We start from the raw sequence: 17862 nt of genomic DNA, 5'->3' as shown, positions 1-17862 counted from the left end.
CACAAATTGAGACAACCTTTGTAACCGGACAGCTTTCCGAAGTGCTCTAGCAGTCCTTTCTATCTCTGGATTGAACTCGAGATCGTCGGAACTCCTTTTACCTCGCATAAACAGCAAAATACCTTAGTAGCTCTGCACAATACAAAGTAATCAAATGAATACTAAAACAGAAAATTTAAAAATAAAACCAGATATTTAAATTGCAGAAATCCTAAATTATAACGTAATTTCCTTGTTGAAATAAATCAACAGTCCCCGGCAACGGCGCCAAAAACTTGATAGATATCTGGCAAGTGTACCAAAAACTATCGAAGTAGTAATAAATATCGATCCACAAGGACTGTGTTAATCTCAATTCTAGCAAGCGCGTTATACGTTAGGATGTGTAAAGTTTGTATTTAGTTGCCCTAGGCAGAAAGGTTAGGTTTAATCAGATTTGATTAAAGTAGAGAAAGTTTGAAAGAAAATTATATTGAGATGAATGGTTAAGCCGGTGAATCCACTGTTCCTCTATATGCAAAGTCTACCTCTCTTTACTCTCAATTACTACTCAGTTTTTACGATAAATTAACTAAGTGGTTTTGATTAATCTCTTGACTCAAAACCCTTTTCTAAGTTATAACCCTATTAATCTCTTAACTTGATTGAATAACTGCGGAAGCAATATTGGAACGTTAATTCATGTATCATAACTCTCAATTTCCTATCTCTAGGCTCCTAGTGTTGAGTTAAACAAAATTACTATTTCAGGATTAAAAGCTAGGGCTATTAGTCATTCAATTCCTAATATCAATTCATGTGATTGCAAGAAGCTAGGGCTAGTAGTCATACAAAACAATAACATGAAAAGCAATAAACACAAGTAATTCTGAATAAAAACTGAATAGCATTGATTATAAAGATAGTTCAACTACAAAGTCATATATTACAAGAGTTTCATCATGGCTTAACCAAACTAAAGGTTTGGCTACTCATAGCTAAACAATCATAAGCAATAACAAGAGAAAACATACATAAATCTAACCAACAGAGTGTTGGTATGAGATTCAGGGCGTGTTCCTTGGTCTCCTGTCGTCCTCAGTGCTCAAAATCGCAATAATAATCAGTACCATAACCCTTGCTAGCAGCTGGATATTTATAGAAAGAAATTACGGTTTCAGAAAAAGCCCATCATAGTGCCACGTTACGGGTTGGTCGTGGCACGATGCTTCATTAATCCTACGTGGCAGCAGACAAAATCAACCATCGTGGCACGTTGCATATTGCTTCGTGCCACGAAATTTCCAGAGCTGAATCCTTTGTCCCACGCTTCATCCAACGTGCCACGATGGTCACCAAACGTGGCACGATGCTCAGTTCTTAGGCAATTTTTCCTTGGTTTCTCAAAGTTTCTTCTCTTGAGCTCTTGTTCCTGTTTTGGCTTGATTTCACCATGAATTCATTGCAGTTGACTCTCTAAATGCTATAATAAAGGCATAAATGCAACTAAAAACTAATGTTGATGCACCGTCATCATATATCTACCATGATATTCTTCACCTCTATCGGTTCTCATGATCTTAATTTTCATTTCACATTGGTTTCTACTTCAGCCTTAAAAATTTAAAGGCATCCTACACTTCATACTTATTATGAAGCTATATTAGACATACATATAGCGTGAGTAATCATCAATGAAAGAGCTCCTCTTTTAGAACCGATATCTGAATGTATGATTTCTAATATTTTAGAACTCCTCTTTGCACCTTTCTTATACTAGTTAGCCTGCTTTGCCTTAATGCAGTTTACACAAGTTTCAAAATCAGTGAAATCTAAAGTATCATTTACTCCATCATTCACTAGTATTTTGATTCACTGAATGGAGATGTGTCCTAATCTCCGGTGCCACAAAATAGAGGATTCCTTATTTATAACACAACGTTTAGTTCCAGCATGAACACACATAACATTATTAGTGCCATTATTTTACAAATGAATTGAGAAAAGACCATAAGATAATACTCCATTTCCAACAAAATATTAGATTTATAAAACAAATTGAACTACGTTTCATAAAATTCAAAGAGTATCCCAAAGGTACAAGTCTTGAAATGGAAATTAAATTTCTAGAAAAAAAAAACTAGGAACATAAAATGTCTTTTCCAAATTTAAAACAAAGCCACTACTTAAAGCTAAATTGCATGTTCAAACAGCCTCCACATGAGAACGCATCTTGATTCCTGAATAGATGCATTGCTCACTTAGAAGTGGTTTCCTTAGGCTTGTCATACCCTGCAAGGTATAGAAATATGGATTGTAAACCAAATCAGTCCACCAAATGTTATAAATAACATCAACTGTATTAGATTCATAACAAACAAATGAGATTAGTTTACCTTTATTTTCAAACCATTTCTGAAATTCAGAACAATCCTTCTTTATGTGTCCATTCATATTACAAAATGAACACTTGAACTTTTTCTTAATTCCACCATCGGGAGGTATTTTACCTTTCCCATTTTCCTTGGCTTGGTGAGAAATCATGTCCTTTCCGACTATCTTCATCAGAGTATACCCATTCATTTCCACCGCCAACCTTTCTTCTTCTTGAACACACATGGTCAAGAGTTCATTAATTGACCATTTTTTTTATGTGTGTTGTAAGAAATTTTTAGTGGTTCATACGGAGGTGGAAGGGTATGCAAAATATAATGAACAAGGAAAGATTCAGACATGTCAACCTCAAGTGTCTTTAGTTGTGCTGCAATGTCACTCATTCGCATAATGTGCTCACGCACACCTTTCATATGGATGAGCTTAATAGTTGAAAACTCCATAATAAGGGTGCTTACAAGTGCCTTATCAGATGATACAAAATGTTCATCAATGGCCTTAAGTAATGCTCAGACATTATTATGATGATCAAAACAACCACGAATACTAGTCGGGATGTTGGTCATTATGAACTGCACACTGAGACGATTGGACCGTTCCACATTTCATAACGATCAACATCATCTAGAAGGCTAGTTTTTGTAATAGAAGGTGGTTCGTTTTTTCCGAATAGCATAATTAATATCCATTAACCCTAAATAAAGAAGAATTTGCTCCTTCCACACCTTATAGTTTTCAACATTCAGTTCGGGAATTTCACACTTAAAATCATAAAAATTTATAGCTGCAAAATTAAGCACATGCTTACAATTAAAATTAAGACTACAAAACAAATATCATGTTTTACCAACGTAAATCATGTTTCAAACTATGAACCTAGTGACATAAAATTTGCTTGTAGGCTAAAACTTTATTCAATTAGATTCATATAACTGAATGACAAAACTATCAATTTATGTTCCTTTTCCTAATTCCTGAGGGTAAGTTAGAAAATATAAATTGATATTTCATCCTAATTAATTATACAAAAACATAGCAAAAATTTCTGTGGGATGAGATTTACTATATTCAATATAATTAATTACCATCAATGTCACAACCCATGATCTTCTTAAACACTTGATATATAATTTTGCATAATTAAAGATGTTGTGGACTCCCTAATTAATTAAAATTATATAGATCATCTAGACATTTAACCCATGATACTCAATTGTATGTACGGAAATCAACTGATTATTCGAACATGTTAAAACTCCAAAATTGCATGATTAAACTATAATATCATACATCCAGTGTAATACTATCTCCGTTCCTTTTTAAGTGTCACTTTTTGACATTTTACACAAACCAAGACACTCAATAAATGTTATTTTTTCTTATACAATAATGTATACTTTTACTATAATAGCCTTAGTCATTTAATATCTTATTTCATATATTTCTCTCTCATCAATAAATAACTAAGGGTAATGTTGGTAAAACAACATTTATTGTTGCATTGAACTTTGAAAGTGACAGTTAAATAGGAACAAAAAATTTCTCCAAAAGTGACACTTAAAAAGGAACGGAGGGAGTAATAAACATGCAAAACAAAGGAATATTTTACACTGATATAGATATGGAAACCGTAACGCAGGCTCACTATATACCCACATATGACTTTTTATCTAAATTTAAATAATTAAATTGCATAAAACTGTAGGCAATTAATTAATCTATTAATATGTGTTTATCGTATGATCGAACTCATAATATCATATAAACAAGGGAAAATTACACTAACCTCCCCTGAGGTTTATGTTAATGTATCCCACCTCCCCTCTATTTCTTCATTTAACAACAACACCCCTTCCTGTTAAATTCTCATCCACCTTCCGTTAAATTTACACATTTTCTCCTTTTAACATTGATTCATTGCTCCAACAAAAAAAAAATACATATATTAATAGCCAAGAAAATCATAGACGCATGGAAGAGGCTATTACAAGTCCAGGGATCACAATTTATTTTTTGTTGCAATTTTTCTATGTCTCGACAAAATGATTTACTCTTGGTTTACCACAATTGGATCGATAATTCTATATAAAATCACGGGGCTTACATTTGATCTGTTAATAGGGAAAATAATGCACAAATAATTGGAATTAATTATTACAAATATAGGGAAAATAATCCACATATAATTGGAATTCCATACTCATAAACTGCAACCCTATATTTTTCATACTGCAACTTAGCTATCTCTTATGTGTCATAGAGGAGTACCCTGTCTATCAAAGCTGCAAAACTTGGATAAACTTTTCAGTAGCACAGTACAATGAGAAGAAAACAAAGAGCATAATATATTTTTTTTAATATATATATATATACAAAAATATAAAAGACAGAAATCCTAAATTATAACGTAATTGCCTTGTTGAAATAAATCAACAGTCCCCGGCAACGGCGCCAAAAACTTGATAGACGTTTGGCAAGTGCACCAAATACTATCGAAGTAGTAAAAATATGGATCCCACGAGGACTGTTTTTAACTTCAATAATTCAATTGCGTTATATAATTAGGATGTATAAAAGTTATTTTTAGTTTGCCACTAGGCATAAGATTTGGTTTGATTTTAATTAAATCAAGTAACAGAAAACAAAGATTTGATTAAGAAAATATGGAGAGAGATGAGATCAGATCCTTCGAATCCTCTAAGTTCCCCTAATTGGTCTACTGCACCTATTTGTTATGAATCCTCTTCTAATTTATGATGATTAACAAAGTAGCCCTAATCAATCCCTTGAGTTAGGACCCTCTTCTTAAACTACAGCCCCTAATTCCTTAGGTGGTCTAATAATTCTTGAAGGTTTTACCGAACGTTAACCTATTATCACTAACAAACGATTATCTATTCCTAGACTAACCCTGTTTATTAGAACAATTCAATTAGGTCTAAGTCGAAAGCCATGGTCAGTGGTCATTCGTTCTCACAAAATCAGGTTATATGTGATCAAGATATAAAAAGCATTAAGAACAATTGAATTGAATAAACTAGAATTGAGTTCATAAACAAAATAGAGTTTCACAGCAACATGTGTCAATTAGGGTTACAATGATTCATCTCGGATCTAATCTCTAAGAGATTTAGCTACTCATAATCGAGTTTACAAATAGCATAATCAATGAAATAATTAAAACATACATGAATTGGTAAAAGGTTGAAGAAATCGCCCTTCTAGCCGTCTCCGATGTCTCAAAATCGCACTTTGCTCTCCAAAATCGTCACTCCTTTTCTTTTGGCTGAGTGCAGTATTTATAGAGATTTTGGGCCTGACCTAGTCAAAATCGCGCCGCGCAGTTGTAATTGGCGCGCCGCGATTTCCCTCAAACAGGGACATATGCAAATGTGTCTTAAAAATCGCGGCAAGGCTGTATTTTGGCGTGGCGCGATTTGGTCTGGCAGAACTTCAGTTTTTCATCTTTTTGCACCCCGGAATAGTGAAAATTGCATGAGAACTCTAATAAAATGTCACAATAAGTCCTAAAAATTACGTAATGACAGCATGTCATCAGTGATGCAAGTGATTATGTTGTTGGTGCAGTCCTAGGCCAACGCAAGAACAAATTTTTCCATGCAATTTACTATGCAAGCAAGGTTTTAAATGAAAATCAAGTTAACTATTCCAAAGTCATTGTTTTTACAGATCATGCAGCTCTTAAATATCTCTTGACTAAAGGGGATTCAAAGCCTCGACTGTTGAGGTGGATCCTATTATTACAAGAATTTGATCTTGAGATTCGTGAAAAGAAGGGAGTTGAGAACGTGGTAGCTGATCACCTCTCAAGGCTGGAGAATGATGAGGTGACAAAGAAGGAGAAGGCCATCAAGGTCGAGTTCCCCGATGAACAGCTGTTTGCTATTGGAGAAAGGCCCTGGTTTGCTGACATGGCTAACTTTAAGGCCGGTAACATAGTTCCTCATGATATGACTTACCCTCAGAGGAAAAAGTTCTTCAAAGATGCGAACCACTACTTGTGGGATGATCCTTATCTGTTTAAGGTAGGTACTGACGGTTTGATTAGACGTTGTGTTGCAGGTGAGGAAGCACATAGTATCATGTGACACTGCCATAGCTCAGCTTATGGAGGCCACCATAGTGGAGAAAGGACAGCTGCAAAAGTCTTGCAAAGTGGATTCTGGTGGCCCACACTGTTCAAGGATTGCCACGACTTTGTCACAAGATGTGACAGATGCCAAACAACAGGTAACATATCAAAGAGGAATGAAATGCCCCTAAAAGGAATCATTGAAGTTGAACCATTTGACTGTTGGGGTATTGATTTTATGGGACCATTCCCTTCCTCTTACTCTTATCTCCATATTCTAGTATGTGTAGATTATGTCACAAAGTGGGTTGAAGCGATACCTTGTGTTGCTAATGATGCCAAAACTGTTGTCAACTTCCTTCAGAAGAATATTTTCACTAGGTTTGGAACCCCTAGAGTATTGATTAGTGATGAGGGGAAGCATTTTTGCAATAATTTTCTTGAAAATGTGCTAAAAAGGTATAACATTAAGCACAAAGTTGCAACTCCCTATCACCCACAAACTAGTGGTCAAGTAGAGGTTTCAAACCGACAGCTGAAGCTGAAGCTGTTTCCTGGGAAGCTCAAGTCAAAATGGTCTGGACCATTCTTGGTCAAAAGTGTGTCACCATATGGAGCTGTTGAACTAGTAACACCTGAAGGAGATCGAAGTTTCAAAGTGAATAGACAAAGAGTTAAGCCATACCTAGGTGGCGACCTACCAAAAGGAAGGGTGGGACTCATTTTGAAGGACCTCTAAGGATCCTTAGCAGTCAAGCTAGTGACGATAAAGAAGCGCTGAGTGGGAGGCAACCCACTAGATTTACTTTTGCTTTCGTTTCATTTTGTTTTTAATTTCCCTTCAATGTCAAAAGTCCGTTGAACTTATTTCCCCTTTTGTGATAAATTTGCACTTGTTTATTATTGACGAATTTGTTTGTTAGTTGACTCTTTACAGTTTAGTAACAAATGTTTGATCAAAGTGATATTCCAAAAGTTCAAAAGGAGGAGTGACTTGGTATCTCAAAGGCGAAGTGTACGGCAGTAAAGATAGGTAGTCACAACTCCCAGAAATCTCAGCCTTAAGGTTCATTGCCAAATTTTGTTTTTCAATTTACATATATTAGCATATTCCATGCATCTACATTTCTAGAACTTGCGATTTTTCTCTACTGTTGATTGGTCTTTGTCATTAGCACACTGAGGCAAAAATGCTTGGTCCTGTGAGCCTTTTGAAGCCTACCCTGATTTTAATTGTTATATATTAGCCATTTCTTAGCCAATTTGAGCCGGTAGGATTAGAACTTTTTGTTCGGTGACAAACTACATTACAAGCCTAGAGACTTTTAGGATTTGTCCCTTAATGTATTTTCTGAGTTAAGGCATTGTAAAATGTTGCTAAAGATTAAGTTTGGGGTTGCTATTGGAATTTGCAACCAACTAAATTTGGGGTGGGGGTACTAGAGAATAATAGAACAAAAAAATGAAAGAAAAAGAAATTGTCATGCAAAATATACACAAAAATGGTGTATGAAAAAAAAATGAAAATGAATGATGAATAGAAAGGGACAAAACATTGAAAATCCGAGTAACTTCAAACTCGATTGTTCCTAATGTTAAAAATATTCTCTAGTACCTTTACAAGAATTGTTGTTCCATAAGGTGAATGAATGAAGGATAGAATGATATGCTTTAACTTCCGTAGGAATGCCTAACTCAAATTTTGTGTAGCCTACTTATCCAAATATTATCCCACCTTCACCTAAGCCCCGTTATAACCCTTAAAGACCTCAAAGTGTGCATTGCCATTGATTTTGATTGAAGTTTAGAAACTTTTCAAGCGTATGGTAATATGTAGATTGCATGTCGACTGTGAACCCTATTCAAATTGTTGTGTGGAGTTGTGAATTGGTGGATGCGAACAAGTCAAACTAGCTCATCTTTAGCTAGTAAGGTGATTGAACTTTTTGGGTACTATTACTTGATCAGGTATTTGTTATTTTACTGTCGACTGTCAACTTTGCAAATGAATTCCTTGAGGACAAGGAATGGTTTAAGTTTGGGGTTGTGATGACATGTTGTCATTACGTAATTTTTAGGACTTATTTTGACATTTTGATAGAGTTCTAAGCAACATTAAGTGTCCAGGAGCAGTTAAAAGCAACAAAATTGGAAGAACTGGAAGCTGCCAATCGTACTGCGATTTTCACCATCGCAATACGATTTCTTGAAGTCAGAGAGCATGTTTTTGAAGGAGCTGGATCGCAATACGATCCAACCAATCGTGATACGATTTCAAGAAGGGCTTTGAAGTAAATTAGGGTTTAATGAGGTCATCGTAGTACGATTTACTAATCGTAATGCGATTTTGGGCGATCTAGATTTGCCTATTTAAGCTGAAGTCAGTCTCAAACAAAGGGGATTACGATTTTGGAGAGCTAAACTACGATTTTAACACCCAGAAGGCTGCATCGGAGAGGATTTCTTCATCTCTAACCCAGTTTATGTATGTTTTAATTCTTTCATTGATTATGCTATTTGTAAACTCAATTATGAGTAGCTAAATCTCTTAGAGATTAGGTCGGAGATGAACTTATGTAACCCTAATTGATCATATGTTGCTGTGAAACTCTATTGTTTATTAATGAATTTCTAGTCTTTATTCAATTCACTTGTTCTTAATGCTTTTTATATCCTGATCAAATATAAACATGATTTTGTGAGAACGAATGACTACTGACCATAACTTTCGACTTAGACCTAATTGAATTGTTCTAATAAACATGGTTAGTCTAGGAATGGATAATCGTTTGTTAGTGATATTAGGTTAACATTCATAAAACCTTCAAGAATTATTAGACCACCTAAGGAATTAGGGGCTGTAGTTTAAGAAGAGGGTCCTAACTCAAGGGATTGATTAGGGCTAATTTGTTAACTATCGTGAAACTAAAAGATCATTAGTAACAATAGGTGCAGTAACCAATTAGGGGAAACGTAAAGGATTCGAAGACCTGATCTCATCTCTCTCATATTTTCTTAATCAAATCTAATTCTTTTATTTGATTTCATAAAATCAAACCAAATCTACTGCCTAGTGGCAAATTAAAATAACCTTTATACATCCTATTTTATAACGCGATTGAATTATTGAAGTTAAAAACAGTCCTTGTAGGATCGATATTTTTACTACTTCGATAGTATTTGGTGCACTTGCCAAACGTCTATCACCAATCATGAATTTTTCATCTTTGTTGAGGTAATATTAATGATACCCAACAGATACATTAATAGCTAGCTATAGACTCTTTGTAGCATATGGGCCACAAAGTCATGGGAAATTCTCTCTGTTAATGCACAATGTCATGTAGTTAACGTACACTTAACCAAAAGACCTATAAAATATCAACAATAATTTAAGGATTAAATACAAAACTATAATATTTAGGTGGCTAAGTGTTATTTTGAACAAATCAATCAAAATTCTGAAATGTGAACATACAAAGATTATAAATATATACCAAATCAAAACCTAACATAAAAAAGTAATGATTTTATTGAGAGTATTTTAAAAATAGAAATCTCTTCCCTCCAAAAAAAAAATAATAGAAATCTCTTGTTGCTTGTAGAGATGTGCAAAGGGGGAATTTAGATTTGCCATGAGACAACTCATTTTATATATGGTTTTTTTTATTACACCTAGAGGTGCTTACAAAGTACTCCTTCCGGTCTCAAATGTAAGAAACAAAAAAATAAAATTGGTGGTCTCAAATATAAGAAAAAGTATAGTAAAATGAACCTATTAAATGCTACAATTCCAAGTTTACCCTCATTAAACCCACCTCATTAATTGTTTTTACTACTCCAAAACAAGGGTAAAATTAGAAAAATATCACTTTTTATAATGACTTAAATGTAGTCAATCCACTTTCTTAATATGTGTGCATTTTTTTTTGTTTCTTACATTTGAGACCGGAGGGAGTAAATATCTTTTTTTTTTTTGGTGGTGGCCCGGGTTTGAATCCCGGACCTTGCATATTTTTTATGCATTGTCCATACCAACTGAGCTAAACTCACGAGGACAAAGTAAATATCTTTAGCATAACATATTTAATTTTAGTTCGAGTCTTTTAACCTTCAATTATTTTTTAATAAAATTAGGTTAAAAAGTACACGTTAGTTTTTCAATCAAAGAAAAATGTGCAGTTTCTTTGGCTATATATTCACCTGAAAGTTAGCTCTACTTAAAACATGATTCCATAATAATATATATTACTCATTTTAAAAAACAATTTTGATTTATGTTCAGCTCCAAATTATTTTGGAAAAATGAATGATATAACTTATGTGAATGAGAATGTAGAAAAAAAGTTATGCATATACTAAAGTAAATACATATTCTTTTTTATCCAACAATTTCATCAAAAAATAAATAAATTGATAATACAATACAGTCTACTTGTTCATAAATATGTACCCAAACAAATGGTGCATTATTCCTACATATTACTTTACCATGGTCCAATAATATAAATTTTTTCTTTACTGACATGAAATGTTATAAAAGTAATGGAAAATTAGTTCAAAAAGAATGAATTCTTATGGTTAGTCAGTTTGTTATGTTCCTTCTTAAATATGCTAAAGGGACAAACACAATACATTTATATACTTAACATATATACATTTAATAATGATTCAAATTTTATGATTTATGAAGGGGTGTTACGACTTTGTAAGTGTTAAGAACTATTTAATTGTTTTTAGGAGAGTGCCAGCTTTACACTCTATAAATAGATAAAATTATATTCAACAATTTTTACATGCAAATAAGAAAAAATATGGCTAAAATTATCAACTTTGTTTATGTGATGACTACATTTCTTTCCTTATTTCTTGTCGCAACGGTATCTGGTAAGCAATTTTTTTCATCATTTTCAAATTACATTATTTACTTTGTAGTTCGTAAATCATACACAATAGATTTTTAACATTTTTTCCTAATATCATTTTGTTACCTTTTTTCATTTCAGCCCATAATCCTTGTAAAACGGTTGTTGATTGTCCACCTCATCCGTATGGTTTTGTTGTTACTGTTAAGTGTGTTCGTCGCTTGTGTATATATTATGTACATCTTCATACTTGAATCTATGTATATGAGATTCAAGAGTCCAAAAATGCCATGCAGAAAATTATGAGTTCTTGTGCGAGAAATATAAGCAATATACCGTATGCTAGACTATTACATAATTTAATTATTTGATTATTGTGTTGGCACCTAATAATTGTTTTTTCTTCTTCATATTTTTCATGGATTTAGCGGTTATGGTTTTGTATTCTAAGATAATTGGAAAAAAATAAGGAAAAAATGCATACCTTCCGATGAACCTTACATCAATATCAATCACCATACATGAAGGAATTTGTGGTTGTGCACATCAAGTTGGTGATAAACATGGTAATATTATTCAACATGTTCCAGTAGATGATTACATTCCATATCATCCGGCCATGGCCTTTTCGAAGACTTAATTCGTCAAATCTTTGAAAAAACGTTATATAGCCATTTAGAAAACTCAGAATGACAAAAATGGTGGTTTTAAACGACTTCATTGATCAAAAGAATAAGGTGAACACGTTTTATGCTAAAAGAATGAAAAAGAAAAATAAGTTTTCAAGTAGGAGATTTGGTATGCAAATCAAGTTCACCAATAAGTGCTTTATTAGACGATCAAGAAATGCTTATCAATCAAGATCTCTAATTTATTTTCATTGATAGTCTCTTCCGCCTCACCCTATGGATAATCATCACCATCATGTTGTTTCATTGATAGTTCCTTGGTGACTTAAATCTCCTTCTCAAAGTTTGAGCTTTGTTGTTTCATGTTGCCTATTTAACTGTCCCGGATCCTTAGGGTAGAGTTCGTGAGGTGAATTCAGTCAGACTCAAATCTAAGACCAATAAAATTAAATGTGTGGAGTAAAAGAAAAGTAGTCACCAATATCAAAGTAGCCTCAAGCAACAACAAACATAAATCCAATAAAAGTACAAACCACAGGCAAAAGGAAAATAGAGAAGAGAAAAAACAACCAATATTTTTTCACTTAGTTCCGCCCAAGAATGACTGCTGCATTTCAATATCAATGAGTTTTTTATAAATAGATACAAAAGGGTTAAAATAAATTAACTTCAACAAGCTTTCAAAGAATAAACTTAATTTCTACCCTTTTACCAAATCTCTTTCCGTGGGCAAGAGACTCAATGAATTCACTCACACAAGTTGTTTACAATTGTTTCCCAACTCAGGAATCTCACCCCAAAGCCACTCAACTCCTAGCCTCCAAGTTCCCTCCATTGGTTTCATGAGATTGCCCAAAGATGATGACTGAAGCCCTTTTATAATGTTCAACCCAAGGAAAATCGTGCCATGATTTCTCGAATCGTCCAATTTGTACTCGTACACAAATACAGTACTAAAACTTATCCAAAATCGTGCCACTATATCTCCAAAGCTTTCTCCAAATTATTGAATCAAAATCACGCCACGGTTTTCAAAATTGTGCCACGATTTTGCAAAAACTTCATCAGTGTTTTGAGCCAATTTTCAACATTTCTCTACCTTGACTATAAATTGATGGTGATGCCAATTTAACCATCAAGCCCCTTGCTCCTTATCCTTTCATCCAACTACACCATGTAGTTCCACAAGCTTCCACCCTTGCCTCTTTAACCCTCTGAATGTTTTCCGCCTTCTTGAAGATCCTTGCATCCAACTACACTAGAACCTTTAGGTAGTTCCACAAAATTCACCATCACCTCTTCAACCACATAACATCTTCCTTCTTTTTGAAGATTTCCTTGCATCCAAATACCCTTGGTGTTTTAGGTAATCCCAAAAGTTGTGCCATATATTCTTCAACCAACATAATGCCTTTCGTCCTCTTGAAGAATTCTCTTGCTCATAAATATAGCATAACACACAAGGTCCCCATAGTCGTACCATTTTGGTGTCATCAACTTGTTTCCTCCTAGTCCCACTAGTGGAAGATTCCATCTCAAGCTGGGCTTTCTCTACTCAACTTCCAAATGCATACATCCACTATGTCTTTCACCTGGCAACCCCACCTTTAAGGTTGAACATGAGTATTCTTAATCCACCTCTATAGACTGACCTTGAGCATTCTTTTCACTACCTCTTCAGGATGTTGTTGAGTGTTTAATGTCTCTTCGGAATATCACCTTTTCTACATGAAGTTTAACTTGAAAGTGTCATCGTTTCCAATGTGATAAACTTCACCTTCTTCTCCCTAACATGACACCACCAGAGTACCCGCATCCTCATAATCCTCTGTGGCAACTGCAACTTGCACGGAGTTATCAATGTCCATTAACTCAGGACAATCCCTCTTGAAGTGATTGGTCTTGTGACTATTGAATCATATATACTTCGACTTCTCACTACCCTTTGAGTTTTCCAGGTTTCCTATATCTGCACCTTTCCCACCTGAGACACTCAAGCATGCACCACTATCAGCAAATCTGAAGTCCCTGGACTTAGATACCTCTTTGGTTTTCAAATCCGCTTGTACTTCCTTCAAGGTGGCAGTGCCTTCCTTGCCATAAATCATGGTATCCTTGAAGGACTCAAAAGATCTAGGTGAAGCACACAGTAAAAGTAGAGTCTTGTCTTCATCCTCAATGTTCACCTCAATGTTATCCAAATCATCAATAATTTTATTGATCTTTGTCAATTGCTCCATGATGGTTTTGGACTCCATCATCCTAAAGGAATAGAGTTGTTGGTTCAGAAATTACCTATGAGCCAAAGACTTGGTCACATACAATAACTAACATTTCACACATAGATGATGCGGTTGTCTCCTTCACAACATTTGTATAGGTTCTTCGAGTGTCATAAGATTGGTCGTTTCAGGATGGATTGTCCCGAGTTAGGGGCCAATGATGACTCTGCACATACATGTGTATTTTTGGTGTCATGTTGGAAAGAAGAAGAAGGTGAAGTTTTTCACCTTGGAAATTATAACACTTGCAAGTTGACATTCATGTAGAAGGGGCGTTCATTTGGAGAGACATTAAACACACAACTTCAGCCTGGAAAGGCGGTGCTAAGTATAATCAAGGTCAGTTTGAAGAGGCAGAGGTAAGAATACTCATAATTATTCTTGGAGGCTACAAGCTTAAAAACATAATGAATGCACACATTTGGAAGTCGAGGTAGAGAAAGCTCGGATTTAGGTGGTCTTCCGCTACCGGGACTAGAAGACAAGTTGATGGCAACTAAATGGTACAACTTTGGAATCCTTGTGTGTTATGCTCTAGTGGATAGCAATAAAATCTTCAAAAGGACATAAATGTGCACTCTAAGGGATGAAGATGTTACAGTTAACTTGTGGAACAACCAAAAGATCCTAGTGTAGTTAGATGCAAAGATATTCAAGAAGGGGGAAAGCAATCCGAGGGTTTAAAAGGTAAAGATAAAAGCTTGTGGATCTACATAGTGTAGTTAGATGTAAGAATAAAGAGTAAGGTGATTGATAGTTAAATTGGCATCACCACTATTTTATAGTAAGGTGAAAAATTGTTGTGATATGACTCATTGTAGAGCCTTGAGCTTTCTGGATAAAATCATGCACGATTTGATGGTGCTATAAAAATGGGTGTTTCTGATTTGTCAGAAAACTCCGCACAATTTTTCTTGTTGGCTACAGTACTGTGTATGAAACTGAAAATCATGGCCCGATCCGGTCAAATCGTGTCGCGATTTGTTCCAAATTTGAACACTATGTAAGCATTATTTGACCCATTCGATGGGCAATTTCAAGTAACCAAATGAGGGAACTTTTAGTGGACTTAAAGGCTAAGAGTTGATTATCTTTGGGCGAGATTCTTGGGTTGGGAAACAGTTATAAACACCTCAGGTGAGTGAAAATCATTGAGTCTCTTGGTCACAAGAAGACATTCGGGAAAATGATTGAAATTATCATTGTTCTTGGAAAGGTTGTTGAAACTAATTATTTTTATCTATTTTGTATCTTTTTGTAAAGAACTCATTGATAGTGAAGCGAAGATATCTCTCTGCACCAGATATAGGTCAATGTTGTTGGAGAAAACTGGATGGACATATTTTTGGTGTGTTTGTTTCTCTTCTCCATTTATCTTTATGCTTGTCGTTTGTGTTTTGCACTTAATTAGTAGATTAGATATAAGTATATTGTTGTTGCTTAGATTACTTTGATTATTGGTTACTACTTTTTTTTTCTCCACACAACTAAATTAATTAGTGTGAGATTTGATTTCAAATTCATAACAAAAAATATGTTGTAATCTCGGGAAAATAAAGGGGTATGTACATGCATGTTCTACTAGCGAACCACGTCTCTTTTTATGACTTAAAACAACATGTCTGTTAGATTGGAGGAACAAACAATGTAGGATTTCATGGAAGAAAAAAGATCAATTCCTAATTCTTATTATTTAACTGGTAGTGGTGTGGCAAATACCACATCCGTTCATCAAATGCATACACAACTAATAAGCATTAGAAATTGGAAATCCCAATTCAAACAAATCATCCACAGATAAGAAAAGTTAATCTTTCACACATATGTGTCTAATAATAATTATAATTTTATGAATGGTTTTACAAATTTATAAATGCTAAAAACTATTTAATTATTTTTTATTAGAGCATAAATTTTATACATTATAACAAGATCAAATTTTAATCTATTTATTGAAACAAAAACCATTGTATAATTGTTTTTAATTCATGTTCCTCTAACCAGTTTAGGGGACTATTTTAATCAAAATTTAGCATCTTACGTTAATTATTTTTTGGAATATTCATTTCACATGCAGGGTTTTTACAACTTTGTAAATGCTAAAAACTTGTGAAGGGTTTCTAGGGGACTAACCGGTTTAGGGGATTATTTTAATCAACTCTATTTTAATGATTGTTAAAAAAAAACCTCTATATTTTAATGATTCAAAATTTATGAAGGGTTTTTACAACTTTGTAAATGCTAAAAACTCCTTAATTATTTTTTCGTGAGTGTGGAATTTCACACTATAAAGTGATAAAATCATATTCAACATTTTACGTGCAAAGAGAAAAGACTATGGCTGAAATTATCAATTTTGTTTATGTCACTATTCTGTTTCTTTTCTTGTTTCATGTCACAACAACATCCCGTAAACCTTTTTTCCATCATTTTAAAATTTCATTATTTACTTTATAGATCGTACACAATCTTTTATTGTGTTTTAATAACATTATTTTGTTATCTTTTTTTCATTACAGCACAGTACCGTCCATGTGAAACTGAAGATGATTGTCCACATCATATTGGGTCTAGTGTTATGTGTTTTGAATGCGTGTGTGTATATTATGCAACGATTCACTGATTCTGAGTACCAAACTCAAGAGAGGACATAAACGCTTTGCAGAGAATTATGAGTTCCAACATTAGAAATATAAACAATATACCGTATGTTAGAATATTACACGAGCTATCATTTAGTTATTATGTTGGCATCAAATAATTGTATTTTTTTCGCATTTCCATAGACTTCGCGGTTATTGTTTTGTACTATTAAGGTGATGATTATAAAATAAATTTAAAAAAGAAAGCAGCAAAGAGTGTTATTTAAATCGTCTTTTTCTCTCTTAATTTTGGAGCTATTATGACCTCTATCTAATTCAAGCATATCTCTCACACATTCTTTCCAACCAAACCACTAATATAATAACTTAAATAGTTAAGTTGAAAAATAAATTTATCTTACTTTAAAGCCTATAATTTTATTTATTTTATGCAGTAACATTATCACATTTATTATTTTCAAACACTTCAATTTACATTTCTCTTACCTTTTAATTGATTTTAATAGCTTCGAATGCCTTTTGATTTTAGAAGATATGGAAAACTAGACCGTTGCTATAAAATTATAATTATTTTTTTGTCAAAAAAGACTATAATTAATTAATCTACAAGACGATTAGTGAATTTTTAACCTATGAAAAATGTATCTTGTAATTTTGTGGTGGCTTTAAACTACCTCATTGTCACCACCAAAAAAAAAAAAAAGAAGAAGACACCACCAAAAAAACTACGTCATTGATAAAAAGAGTAAGGTGAACACATTTTATGCTAAAAGAATGAAAAGAAAAAAAAAAGTTTTCAAGTAGGGGATTTGGTATGGAAATCAAGTTCACCAATAAGTGTTGAAAGTCCGAGGTTCGAAAAGTGGTCTTCAAGTTGGCAGGAACCTTTTATCATCAAAAGGATTCAAACAAGAAACATGTGTATGATTCAAATCCTAAAATTGGACGAACAAAAAATGTTTATTGATAAGAACTGTCCGAAGGTATGTGCAAATGGGAATTTAGATTATCATGGTA

General features: G+C 33.7%; 2 long non-coding RNA genes across 2 annotated transcripts; both read left to right on the top strand.

Annotated features, from left to right (window-relative positions):
• Positions 1–10731: 10731 nt before the first annotated feature.
• Positions 10732–11741, top strand: LOC146923632 (uncharacterized). Its single transcript, XR_015009813.1, has 2 exons — positions 10732–11353; positions 11473–11741. It is a non-coding gene; the product is annotated as an uncharacterized LOC146923632 (long non-coding RNA).
• Positions 11742–16515: 4774 nt separating this feature from the next.
• Positions 16516–17112, top strand: LOC146923631 (uncharacterized). The gene is made up of 2 exons (XR_015010919.1): positions 16516–16652; positions 16762–17112. It is a non-coding gene; the product is annotated as an uncharacterized LOC146923631 (long non-coding RNA).
• Positions 17113–17862: the final 750 nt, after the last annotated feature.

Source organism: Medicago sativa, chromosome 5, assembly GCF_051527215.1.
Source record: "Medicago sativa cultivar Bolivia chromosome 5, Bolivia_mono, whole genome shotgun sequence".
In the NCBI taxonomy this organism is placed as follows: domain Eukaryota; kingdom Viridiplantae; phylum Streptophyta; class Magnoliopsida; order Fabales; family Fabaceae; genus Medicago; species Medicago sativa.
Note: the sequence above shows the minus strand (reverse complement) of the source record. Positions and strands in the feature narration are given on the sequence as shown.